The sequence below is a fragment of the Myxocyprinus asiaticus genome, chromosome 7 (genome assembly GCF_019703515.2).
Source record: "Myxocyprinus asiaticus isolate MX2 ecotype Aquarium Trade chromosome 7, UBuf_Myxa_2, whole genome shotgun sequence".
Lineage (NCBI taxonomy): Eukaryota > Metazoa > Chordata > Actinopteri > Cypriniformes > Catostomidae > Myxocyprinus > Myxocyprinus asiaticus.
Genome location: NC_059350.1, coordinates 40,816,351 through 40,831,230, shown reverse-complemented (window position 1 = coordinate 40,831,230; position 14,880 = coordinate 40,816,351).

Genomic DNA, 14,880 nt, shown 5'->3' with positions numbered 1-14,880 from the left:
CAACCAACTTCTTGAGGTATCACCCTGGGATGCTTTTTAAATAGTATTGAAGGAGTTCCCATCTATGTTGGGCACTTAGTGGCTGCTTTTCTTTATTATTTGGTCCAAGTCATCAATTTCAAAATCTTTTTTTTAATTTTTTTATTACATTTTTGGTTTATAATTAAATAAATTAATATGGTGGCACAATTATATTTTTGTCTACAAAACTAATTTAAAACATTTAAGCATACGCCTTCAGATCAAAAGATTTTTAAGATCATGAGAAACATTTCAGTCAAGTGTTTCAAAATGTTTGACCGTTAGTGTATATGCAAAATATTTTAAAACACTAAACATTTTGAGAACGAACAGAGAAGCGCTAGATTCTTGCTTTTATAAGTGCAGCACATTGATCATTTAAACTTTAATATACCGATTTATTGATGTGAACTAGGACGCTAACTGATCTCTGCCATCTCCTTGTTGTAGACTTGTGTTATAACCAGAGGTGCGTAGAGTAGCCAAAAACTGTACTCAGGTAAAAGTATAATTACTTTAAAAAAAATAATAATAATAATTACTCAAGTAGAAGTAAAAGTGCTAACATAAATAATTACTTGAGTAAGAGTAAAGTATCCAATTAAAAGAGTACTCAAGTAGTGAGTATCTCGTTACTTTCACAAATGACATAATGGATGTTAACTCCCAACATTCCAGTGGTGATCGTGAATGTCAGTCCCTAACATTCTGTCTAACATATTTTGTGTTCCACAGAATACAAAGGGTCACAGGGGTTTGGAACAACATCATGGTAGGGAAATGATGACAGAATATTAAATTATGGCTGAGCTATCACTTTAAAGGGTTAGTTCACCCAGAAATGTAAATTTTCTCATCATTTACTCACCCTCATGCCATCCCAGACGTGTATGACTTCCTTTCTTCTGCACAACACAAGTTATGATTTTTAGAAGAATATTTCAGATCTGTAGGTCCATACAGTGCAAGTGAATGGATGCCAAAATTTTGATGCTCCAGAAAGCACATAAAGGAATCATAAAAGTAATCCATATGACTCCAGTAGTTAAATCCATATCTTCAGAAGTGATATGAAAGGTGTGGGTGAGAAAGAGATCGATATTTAAGTCATTTTAAGGATGACTTATCCCAGCCCAGCAGGGGGCGATATGCAGAGAAGAATGTGAATCACAAAAAACACAAGAAGAAGAATGTGAAAGCGATATGTGGCTGTGTCTGGTTTGGAAGGCTGCATGCTAGGTAGGACGCGTCCTTTAAAGGCTGCAGTATACCGAGTGTCCTCCTTTAAACAAGCCTCTTTAAACGTGATGGCCTTCATAGGACAAACGGAACCGGAACATTGCATGGTTGCTATGACAGCAGGCCACTCTTTAACAAGCGCGAGCGCTTTGAGTGAGAAGGGAACAAAGTCCCTTTAGAAGGGAATGTATGAGGTACATTTTAGGAGAGTTATAATGATGTAAAGAGAAAAGAAAATAGATTTTACAGTTGTACTTTTAGTCTAATACTTTATTTTAATTATATATTAATATAATTATACATATTATATACTCTGCACCCATCTACTGAGGTACTTCAACTTGGGAAATAACATTGCTTGCATCTGAACATCATATTTACGGGCAAATTGGCATCATTTTTTTAGACATTTCCGTTGAAGCAAAGAATTGTGGGTTGTGAGTGCGCACGAAGGATACACCTCATGCATCCTCCGAATTCCCGTGAAAGAAGGTTGCATTCGAAGTCTGCTTTTCTGAAACGAGACAGCCAGGACAAAGTGCACTGATATATTGCTGCAGATTTAAAAATTTACACTTAAAAACTGATGTCATAAGAGCCCAGTTACAGAATCTCCCTCAAAATGACCATCACCATGTCACAAAAAAGCCCTCATTAGCATTAGAGCCACAACTTACCTCAATGTGCTGCCTTAAATTGGAGCTGCAATTTTAATCTTGAAATATCCGCTCGACTTGGTGTAAAATGGTGTTGCATGACTAAACTATTCTTTTTTCACTGTGCGGAGCGAAGAAAGTGTTTCACTTAGTTAGAAGAGCATGATGCTGCGGCAGTGGTGGACTCAGCTTAAGTGACTGTGACAGCACGTGCAGCTCTGTGAACTTCTGTTGTCGTATAAGTTGTAATTGACTAAGTTCAATCCAAAGTAAAATACCGGCAGACTATACTGGAAAGCAGATGTGTTAAAGGGCTTGTGTGATTGCTGCATACAGATGAACAAACGGAGCAGATTTTCTTTGCTCCTTGGCAATTCACATTAAACGAATCTGCTGAAAAGGCAAGTAAAATTATTCACTTGCACGCATATATGACCAAATAACACGATTCCCAGATCCCCAGCATGGTCATACAGTGATGTCACATGAAAAAGGTCAATATGCTCATACATTACCATGAATTATTTTTATTTTTTTGGTATATTTACGAATTGAGTGTCTTATAAAGGAAATTAATATAATAATACCTGATTAATAATAGCTACAGGAAATGACAAAAAATACTTTATAGGCCTCTGTATTATTATGTGTGTGTGTGTGTGTGTGTGTGTGTGTGTGTGTGTGTGTGTGTGATTGTTAATACTAAAAATGTGAGGAACAAAAAGACTGACATTTAAGGTTAAATGACTCGTGTAATGATCACTTTTCTATTTTGATCTTTCACGCATACATTACATGCAAGACAAAAGAAACTATAACTGAATACTGCTGTCTGACTTTAGTAAGGGGTACAATGCAAATGCACATATTACAGAACACTTCTGTAATGTATATAGATGAAGCCCAGATTTATATTATCATGAAGGTAGCATGGTCTGCTTGAAAATATAATAATAAATAAGACACTGACAAATCATCAATAGTCTACAAATGTAATACATATGAGGCTAGACTATCCAGAATTTTGATAAAAATATTAAAAAGCGAGATGGCATGCTAACTGAAGCAATCTAGACTGGTAATGTAAACAATTAGGTACAAAATGTGTGTTGTACATTCGAAGTTCACTATATTTTTATTCATCACTAGTACAAATGTGCGAGAAAGTGAAATATAATTTTATCAAACAGCCAAGTCATGCAACACACACAAAACGGGTAAAGGCGGCTGTTGTTTCAGTCAGCCATAGGTCTGTATTATTTCACTTATTTATAGTAACAACAAGAGGTAGCTATTTACCCGATTCATATTACCTTGGATATAATGATTAAACACACTCTGTTGTTCTCTGAAGGCGGAGAAATTATATATATATATATATATATATATATATTATATAACTGTTCAGCTATTTTTGATCTCACAACCGTTTAACAGATGTATAGAAATAAATCTATTTTTAGATTTATTATTTAATACTTAGGCTAATAAAATTTTGTTTATTTATTTATTTATTTATTATTTTTTTTGTAGACTTACAGTTAAAAAGAGGTAGTTTGATTATTCGTTTCCACTGGTAAATGTGCCCATATCATTAGTGGTGAAGGATCTAATTTACTGATTAAGTTGATCATCAAAATACATTAATGAAACATTATAATAAATATCCCTAAAGCATACCTTTTTGTGTTTTCACAATGTTGTTGCCACAGTTGTTTAAAATTACTTTTGAGCTGTTTCCATCGCTTTGCAATTGTAAAAGAGAGAGATGTGTTATATCGACGCTTGTTTGCTCTTCCTTGCATTCCCAGATATCATCCTCAAATTTTGCCACCTGAATTTCTCAACCCGTATTCAACAACCTGAATATTGAGACCTAAATTTCACAACTTGAAATCCACCACTTGAATAATTTTTTTTAGTTGAATTCACACAAAATATTTTCAAATATTTAAAATCAACAGCAAAATTCAAGTTCTAGTGATATAAAATTGATGCCATACACCCCTTTCCTACGTGAAAATGCAAGTGAGTTGTTTTTTCTGTCACTCTAAATGTTCGTTTTTTTCCGACACCTGTGGAGGTAAACTGGACCTGGCAGATCATATTCAGTTTACAACGACACACTGCACTTTTTCATGATACAATCGTTTAATTTTTATACGTGTAATTCTGTTTAATATTTAGGCTTCAACTTCAAGTGACAGCTCGTATTATTACACATTTAATTTCATACCATTAAAGAAAATTACAGTTCTACTTTTTAAATTAATTTGTCTCCCTACATTTTTAGAGGCTTAAATGTGATGAAAATTGTTGTAAACAAAATATAAAATAAAACTAAACTGGTCCTGGTTTAACACTCAAAACATTTGCTCATATGACGCAATGGGTGAATGACAGGAGAAGATTGCCAGAGGCAGGGACGGACTGGGACTAAAAAGTGGCCCTGGACTTTCTTGCCCAGAGTGGCCCACCAAACCCGGCCCGCAACACACCACACCATAACACACCGGCTCATTGATTTCATTTTCTGGCTCAATTTCAAATTTTTGTGTTGAAAAAATAAAACAAAATGACATTTCTATTGACTGCTAGTCATGACAACGGGCCCCAAGGTGCAAAAATTGTCATAACTTTAAAACATATAAAACCACTGTAAATGTGATGAGTAGATTTTTTTTAGAGAAAGCACTAAAATAAGCACTTTATAGCAAACATGTCTGAAAACTTTTTCCCCAACATACCGATATTAGGTTAAAATGTACATGAAAGTACAAGGGAAGGTGTGTATTTTAGGTGCTGTGACAAGTCAGCATAAAGATCTTAATCAACTTTAAACTTTTTTCTAGAAGTGCAAATAAACTATTGTCTTAGTTTATTTGAGGTTGTGGAAACAAAAGTATAATAATAATAATATATTGTATATGTATATATACTGTAGCTATATACAAGATCATAAAATGTTGTTTAAAACAGTTAGATGAAGAAAGTGTCACACAGAAGGACACTGATGACAATGCTCAACATTTCATGTCAATTACTCACAACTATGTGTAAATGTTTATTTTAAAAAAAAATCAATGAAAACAAAGTTGGCCAGAATATGTACATATATAAATATAAACAAATATAAATACATGTAAAACAAAATAAACATACCTCTTAAAGTGGAGAACTTTGCAGATATTTTGCAGATTAATTGCTCATATTTTCACTCATGTGAGTTTGTTGCATCTTTGTATCTGCAGTGTTTTAATTTCTTCCCCAGATTATTCTTGAGAAAAAGTAAAAAGCCCAATGCTTTGACAAGTGCTGTTTCTGCTATCCTTTAAACAAAGTAAACCTCAATTTTTCTGCAATTTGTCAGACATAAGCATTATTCAGCAAGCCGCACTTCAGCTCCCAGTAATGCTTTGCAGTATGAATAAATGATGCAATTTTTTTTATTTTTTATATATATGCTGCTGTTATTGTATTTGTTGTAACTTGCAGTTCTTTGTCATTTTGTGATTATTCAGAGCTTATCTTATACTTAATATGTTGTCTTTGGTTGTCACCATTATTGTAATTTGTATGTCAAATAATGAGGTCCACACAAGGTAGAGAAATACTGTGCACATGCAGAAATGCGCTATGATGAGTACTATCAAAATAAAAGTCATTACAGTTTTACAAAAGACAGAAGACAGAATAAAAAGATTTATCTTATAGAGTGTTTTGAACATTCAATCTGTAATGGGCTCAGGCAATTTGGAGCCCAGGGTGGCCATCTATATCGCCTGTAGGACGTGCCTGTACTTAAGCAGCCCACTGGGAAAATGCCCGGTACTCCCTATAGCCAGTCCACCCCTGGCCAGAGGTGTCTTATAGAGATATTTTTAAAGACTTTGTGTTGTCTCTTGGAGTTTCATGAGCACGGAGGCATATCGGTACATCCACAGCGTGCAGGTAGGACCTTGTGGATTTATGAATGAAGCACTCTTGTTTTAAAATCTCCCTGCTCTGCTTCCAGTCGTTATATATCCCCTGAACACTTTAAAATACTCATGATAACTTTTGACAACTCTTTAACCTGTAAATCCACTTCGCTGACTAATTACACTTTGACATCAACACCATAGATATCTATATAGCAACCGTTAGATCGGAAGTTCTGATACAAAATTTTCAAGATGGCTGCGTGCTAGTTTCTCTGGTGCATAAAGGGGGTTTGATGATTTATCCTATCAGGTGCAGGTGAGCTCCATACCCTCACTGTTAGTGACATAAGCCGAGGTGGGTGGCACCCTTCGGCATGAAGCAGAGACAAAGGGGCCTGGATGAATGAGCAGAACTGGTAAAATGACAGTCAGAATTAATCCATGGTCACAGTGGCAGAGACTGAAGCCGAGGAGGGTGGCTCAACTTTGACTTTTTTTTTTTTTTTACAAGTTCTGCTCATTCATCCAGGCCCCTTGGGCTCCGCTTCAAGCTGAGAGGTGCCACCCACCTCAGCTTAGGTCACTATCACTGTCCCCATGGAGCTTACCTGATCCTGATAGGATAAATCATCATACCCCCTGTTCAAACTGCACATCCAGGGGGCATGCATGAGGGGAGCCACCCTCCTCGGCTTCACTCACTGTCACCGTGACCATGGATCAACCGCTCCTCCTGACTGTCATTTTACCAGTTCTGCTCATTCATCCAGGCCCCTTGGGCTCTGCTTCATGCCGAGAGGTGCCACCCACCTCGGCTTATGTCACTGACAGTGAGGGTATGGAGCTTACCTGCACCTGATAGGATAAATCATCATACCCCCTGTTTAAACTGCACATCCAGGGGCCTGGGGCAAGTTGTCAAGCCTGGGCACCTCACTCTCCCCGGCTTCAGTCACTGTCACTGTGACCATGGATCAACTGCTCCTCCCGACTGCATCGACATTTTTTCACTGCTTTTGCTCTGCCGTTCACCCAGGGCCTTTAGGCTTTCAGACGTGGCTCCCCGGCTGGATGTACTGCCATCATTCGCTCTAGTACCACCAGGACTACCGTCGACCCGAGTTTGGGGCCGATCCAATCTCACTCTGCCAAGTTACGCATCTATGAGTGTCCGTGTTGCAAAGGCATGCAAAATTTATTGCGAGGGAATGCAAAACTTATTGCAAGGGCACCCAAAACTATTTCAGAAAAAACTTCCCAGCCTGTCCTCTAAGGAGCTCTGTAAAAAGTAGTCAATGAATCTATTTTCCAAGTCATGGCTTTTCTGAAGCCATAAGATCACTTTATCAATGGCACCAAACCTCATTGGTTCTTTCTTGTCGCATGACCAAACATCATAACACAAGAACCAGTGACGTTTGATGTTCTTTATTTGTCGCCATATTTGAATTGGGCGCCATTTACAAGAGTTGGTTAATGATTTTATTTGATTGTATAGTGAATATTGACTTAAATAATTACTTCAATACACAAAGTGATCATATGGCTTCAGAAAACTTTGAGTATAGTGCACAAGTTGCATCAAAAAAAATTTCCTGGGGTTTTATGGTGTCTTTTTGTCCTTTATGGAGCTTTACAACCCAGAGTCACTATTCACTTTTATTATATAGAAAAAAGACAAGTGAAGATTTTTGTTTAAAATTTCATTTGTGTTCCACGAAAGAAAGTCATACAGGTTTGGAGCGACATTAGTATGCGTAATGACAGAATTTTCATTTTGGGGTGAAATATACCTTAAAAGTGTACTATACCTTTCAAAATTACAAGTGTGAAACTTTAACCCAAGGTTAAAAAATTTAGCCGGGGGTTAAAAAAACGTGTCAGCCCAGAGTTAAGCATGGCATGAAAAGCAATGTTTTGAATGTACAAAACATGCAGGACAAGAAATGACTTAGGGCTAGTGGTTTAGAATTCTGTATGTAGAAAAATACCAGAGAAAGTTGTTATTTTTGACAATCATTTTAGTGCAGCACAGTGATCCTAGAGTAGTATACTTGAAACAATTCACCACAGCTACATCCCATGCGCAAGTTTCTTTAAATGAGACAGATTGGTGAAATGTAGAAATAATATGTATATCTTTGCTTTAGCAATTGAGTTGATTTTAAAAATTACATTCAGCTCCAGAATTATTGTTGCTGTTTGAAGTAGCTGTGTCTGTTGTAATGGAATATCTAAAAATTTTGGCAATTGCCTGAGTCAAAATCAAGGAACTTCTCCCTGAAGGCAATTTCAATGAACCAGCGTTCTTTGAAGAACAGAGCTGCTCAGGGTGCATGGTGTTTTTCAAGGATTCCACCTTCCCAGTAGAATATCGAAATGCTTCTCTGGAAGTGGACTCAGCGCACTTAACTTTGAAATTTTGATGCATCTCCATTTTGAGTGTCTCCTTTATTGCCAGTAGTTGTAGGCCATCATTGGTTTTCAATAATATCTGCAATGCAGACTCTTAGCATTTTGAGCTTTGATTTGTAATGGAATCAAATCAAACACGCAAATACTCAAATCTCAGTGAATAGTATAAATAATCTGGGATTGGAACAGGAGCTTCCAACATGCCTTGACTCTAGCACTGTAGCTTCACAAAACTAATTTTGAAAACTTGAAAAAATAAAAACTGTACATGATTCTGAATTGAATGTATGCCAAACCAAGCATCCATCAAGTTTCCTAAATTAGAAAAATACTTTTTGGGCAGGATTTTGGTTCTTGGCTTGATAATAAATAATATATTTTTTTATTTTTATTTATTTTATCCACTTTAGTAGGTGCGGTTACTCACCTCAACCCGAGGGGCAGAACACAAGTCTCAGTTGTCTATCCATGCAACTTATCATGTGGCTTGTTGTGCATGACACCGCGGAGACTCTGCATGTGGAGGCTTATGCTACTCTCCGCGATCCACGCACAATTTACCACGCGCCCCATTGAGAGCGAGAACCCCTAATTGCGACCACGAGGAGGTTACCCCATGTGACTCTACCCTCCCTAGCAACCAGGCCAATTTGGTTGCTTAGGAGACCTGGCTGGAGTCACTTAGCACGCCCTGGATTCAAACTCACGACTCCAGGGGTGGTAGTCAGCATCAATACTCGCTGAGCTACCCAGGCCCCTGTAATAATACATTTATTTACTGCTTGTGCAATTCATCTACACAAAATTTCAGTATTCATTTCTTACATTCTTACATAATTTTGATTTACCCATGCTATCATGATGTGTTGCCGCTTTGAAGGTTTAGACTCACATATTAAGCCTAACTCATACAAGACAGAAGCTTGGCGCAACTTTCTCTATGATAATTCTCTATTTCCATTTCCCATTTTTTTATTTTAATTTATCGCATCGCCATGGCAACACCGTTCGATATATCAAAAATCTGTTAACAATTTAGTGTCTTGGCATGATGTCACCCACATTTGGTACTTGTAACATGAATCCCCTAGGAGTATTTCAAATTCCAGAGCATGCATTTTTCAAACAATCTAAAATGGCTGACTTCCTGTTGGGCGGAGCTTATGACTGTTAGCGCAAAAGTTGTCTAGCTTGATGAGATCTATATGTGTACAAAGTTTGGTGATTGTAGCTCAAAAGGGATGTGCTACAGAGCCCCTCGAACATGCCCATCTTCTAGGTGGTGCTACAGAGCCCCCTCTACACGCCCATGTATGAACCTTTGAGTGTCATACATGAATGTATGAATGGCCGACGACTCTGAATCGTGTGCAAAACTTTATGAGTTTTTGAGCATGTTAAGTGCCCCAAAAGCCCCTGAAACCTTGAAAAAAAAAAAAAAAAAAAAAAATAATATATATATATATATATATATATATATATATATATATATATATATATATATATATATATATATATATATATATATATAGCTGCAAGCAGCAATGACGGGCCCAAGCACCATGGGTCCATTTCCACCCTTGGCTTTTGGAAAACAATGCATGATGGACACCACAACAGCTCAACATTCATGTAAACTTTGACCCTAATCATACAATGCATAATAGATATATGCCACCATGCCAGTTTGATTACAACACCATGTAATTTAATCCGTTGCCATGACAACCCTATTAAAGATATTAAGTATCCCTTCACAATTTTCCATCAGCAGTGTTGACATTATTCTAAACAATTTGTAAGCGATTTGAGTAAATGTAAGAGGACTATTTCAAAGTCTGTTTTAAGTGCCACACTTTCTGCTGCCAGTTGGTGACGCTATTACCGTGACCCACAATAGCCACATCCTTGTGATCATCTCCCATTACCAAACATGCAGCTCAATAGACCTTTTTCATAGACTGTGATGGCGTGTTTCCACCTTATTTATTAGTGTAAATCTCGCAGTTTTTTATATAATACATTTTTTTTAAATATTAAGCATAAATTTATAACATTATGCTTTGTGTAATAATTATGCAGGGTAATAACCCTTGAATTCATTTTAAAAAACAAATTATAACAGCTGCAAGGAGGTTTCTATTGCAGCTGCTGAGAGTGTGACTGTAAATTTGGCATCTTCTCCCAATTTACTGTCTTAATCCACCGCTCTCTCTATTTTTTCCTCTTCTGGAAAGTCATTCAAATGTAATAGTGGATTTTTTTGTTTTGGTCTTGGAGCAAATGGGTAAGTGAAAATAGCTGTGATCTCCCATTCACTCCCATTCACCACTTTTTATGTTTACCCTGCAAACATTTACTTCCGTGTCCAAAACCCTGAGTGAGAAAAAGGTCTATTTTGATGGAAATCACACAATGCACACAGAAGATATACTAATGTTAAATGCCAAATGCATGTGTCCACCTTTCATTGTTTTCTGAAAGCCACCGGGTGGAAATGGACCCATGCATTTGGCATTTAACATTATTCTAAACAGTTTTGAAGCAATCTGGATAAATACAAGAGTACTATTTTAATGGTCTCTCTGGCCATGTCCCAAAATAGTCACATCCATGTGTTTAGCTCCCAAGACTAAACACACATCTCAATTTTGATGTAAATCACACATTGCACACAGAAGATATGAGACACTTTCTGTTTCCCATTTTTCTGTTCACAATTTAGCATCTTCAGTGTCTTGGCATAATGTTGTCTAAATGTGGTGACAGTCTCATGAATCCCTTAGAAGGAATATTTAAAAGTTCAGAGACTGCAATATAAAATATATCCAAAATGGCCAACTTCCTGTTGGGCGGACCTAAGGACTATAATTATGAAAGTTCTCCCACTTGATGAGAACTATATGTGTACCAATTTTTATGACCGTAGGTGAAAATGGGGGTGCTACAGAGGCCGTCTTACACGCCCATTTTAAACCTGTTAACTGTCACTGGCCAACAGGTGGGCCATTTGAGTGTGGCTAAAAAAAAAAATGCTTTGTTTTATATCAAAAATGTCATCAGTGTTCACATACTTGGTATGAAATTACATTTAAAAACTCACTTGCATCTTCTGCAGTCAATTTTGCAATTAGAACATTACAGTGAAAACTTGTTAAAACTATTTTAAATTGTTAAAAGAGTGGATTTTTAAAACATGCGACATGTGAGCGACAGTAGGCTACTTATGTTTCACATACTCTGTTTATAATCCACTCCAATGAAAAATCCCATTTGTTTAAGCCAAAGAGCATTAAGCTGTGTCGTCAGCCAGTCATTTCCAATGTGCTTGCAGTTTGCTCAACTCAGAAAAAGCAACTGCAGCCACCATTTTTTGACATACGTCTTCATGACATCACAGCAAGTTGGACAGATTTCTAACCGGCATGCACCTGCCGGTAATCAGTTCTGCGCAGAACTTGCTCATCACAAACGAGCCTATTGAGTCTGTCCTTGCTGCAGCCTGTAGCGTGATGACGTACTGGATTAAATCTAGTGCATTTAAAATTAATCTTGTATCTATTTCACTTCCTTAGAAATAACATGAAACTTTTCAGGAGTAGTGATGTCACTCTCCACCCCATGTGGTCCAAATCGCTCCAAACCGTTGTCATTCGTTTGTGCTCGATTTGTGCCATTAAAAAAAACATCATAAAATATTCCTTTCTTTGTATTTAACAAGATAGCTTTTGGGAGCCATGAAATTGTGCAGGCTAGACCCCATGTCAGTCACTCTCACCTGTCTTCATCATTTGTGCTCCCTTCTGGTTTGTGCCATGTTTGATATCATTGAAGCATTAATTTTCACCAAAAAATAAATGGTTTGATAGAGGTATAGTTTTAGTCAGTCAGCTGTTTAACTCTCAGGGATACCTAATGACCTATGACAAATTTATTTTGCACTTTAATCTTCCTGTGACTCCCAGGGAATTCTCTCTTGTATTTTCTGCCATTAATTATTGGGTAATTTCTTTAAGTAGAGAAGTAATAAAGCTGGCTGATATGCCCATAATTAATCCAACTGATACAGTATGTGGTAAAATTAGTTTTTTACAATCCAAAAACAACAAATCTATTCATTCATTGTTTTTACAGGAGGATGCCACCAAGTCTTACACTACTGCTTATTGGGCCAAATTTGTTAATAACCTTCATTGGGAAAGTGTTTGGTTATTGTCTCACAAGTTTTATGTTACAATAAGGTAAAAGAAAATGATTTTAGGATAATGCACAAATTCTACCCTGTTAAACATTTTCTTTGTAAGTTTAAGAAAGACATTGATGTTAACTGCTCTTTTTTCTCTTTGTACTTGGAAACAGTACCCCACATTTTATGGCATTGTAGTTATGTGAAAAAGTTATGGAAAGATGTGTCTGTTTATTAATGAAAAGATATTTTAAATAACCAAAATTAAAGAGTATGACAGCAGTGTTAATAGTGAAGCTTATTTAATTAATCTGTTTATTTTATTAGTCAAATTTCACATTTATAAATGTAAGTTTTCTAACAAAAAGCCCCCTTTTTCAGTAGTTTTTAAAGAAATTGAGAATTATATTTCTACTATTCAAAATAGTACAAAAGCTATAAAAACTGTTCACCTGTGCTCTGTCTTCAAAATCTTTGTATAAATCAAAGGTCAAGTGTCTTTGTGAATGTATGTATCTTTTTTTTTCTTGCTCCCCTGGCACAAAAATGTATGTTGTATTGTAGTAGTGTTTTGTTGTACAAAGTACAAAAAAAAATACAAAAAAATACAAATTCTAAGGAAGGGAAATAGATACAAGATTAATTTTAACGGCACAAATCAGTCACAAATGAACGACACCGGTTTGGTGCGATTAGGATGACAGGGGGTAGAGAGTGATGTCACTGCTCCCAAAAAGTTTCTTGCTATAGGCCTATCCAAGGAAGTTAAATAGTTACAGTGTTTCTTTTAATGGCACAAATCGAGCACAAATGAATGGTAACGGTTTGGAGCGATTTGGACTACATGGGGTGGAAAGTGACGTCACACAGCCAAAAAAATTATGTCTAATATCTCAAACACCAAACCAGTACAAACGTAAATTTTTGCGGCACAAATGCAGCACAAACGAATGGTATAGATTTGGTAATGATTTCATTATATGGGATGCCAACTTCACATGTGGTTTGTTTCATACTGGCTATTTATACACCACTAAGCACGTTAAAAATGACAAAAAATTTTACACACATTAAATCTACTAATTGCTAATGAATTTAATCACAAAATACATCGTCAACATTTATTTTTAGAGCACATTTAAAAAACAGAGTTACACCAAAGTGCTGTACAGCAATATTTAAAACATATAAAAGAAAAAAATCCAGGAGCAAATACGCAAGTGACAACATTAATAAACAACATGCAGCATACAAAATATACAGCGCAATAAACAGAATATAGTCTGTATAACTAAAACAAAAACACTTAAGCTAAGAATTATCAAAAGACAGAGTATACAGATAAGATTTAAGATCAGATTTAAAACTAGCTAGACAAGGAGCAGACCTCACGTGAAAGGGCTGGCTGTTCCAAAGTTTGGGAGCTGCAGCAGAGAAGGCCCGACCACCCTTAGTTTTACAGCGACAACGAGGGACAAATAAGAGAAGTTGATTACATGACCCAAATGCTCTTTGGGGAGAGTAAGGAATCAAAAGGTCACTGATATACTTCAGTGCGACACCAGATAAAGTCTTGTACACATAGACAGCAATTTTTAAATCAATTCTATAATTTACAGGAAGCCAAAGTTGCTAAAATGGGAGAAATATGATCCCTCTTTATTGTGCTGGTAAGAAGTCTAGCTGCTGCATTTTGAACAATTTGAAGATGAGAAATAGCAGTTTGAGGCAGACCGATGTACAGAGAATTACAGTAATCCAAACGTGATGTTATAAGAGCATGGATTACAGTCTCCAGATCTTTTGGAGAAATACATTTTAATTTAGCAACAGATCTTAGATGAAAGAAACTACCTTTTACCACTGCACTGATTTGTTTGTCAAAAATGAATGACGAATCAAAAATAACCCCAAGATTTCTCACTTGTGATTGAACGCTGGAGGAAAAAGAACCCAACTGCAAGGCAGATGGAGGCCTCGGGGGGCCTAAAATAAAAATGTCACTTTTACTTTCATTTAATTGCAAAAAATTATTTGCCATCCAACATTTAATATCCTCAAAACAGTCACAAAGCACTTCAAAAGGACAACCTCTGTCCGTTTTAACCGGTAGATAAAATTGTGTGTCATCAGCGTAGCAATGGTAAGAAATCTTGTATTTCTGAAAAATAGCACCCAGGGGGAGCATGTATAGCGAAAAGAGAAGAGGGCCCAAAATGGACCCTTGAGGCACACCGCACGATAAGGGAGACAATGAAGAAGAATACTACCCAATGCTCACTGAGAAAGTTCTGTCTTTGAGGTAGGAGGCCAAGCACTGCAGGGCGACACCCCGAATGCCCACCACACTACCCAAACAATGTAACAGAATGTTATAATCAATTGTATCAAATGCTGTGCTGAGATCCAACAAGACAAGCACAACATGCGATCCAGTATC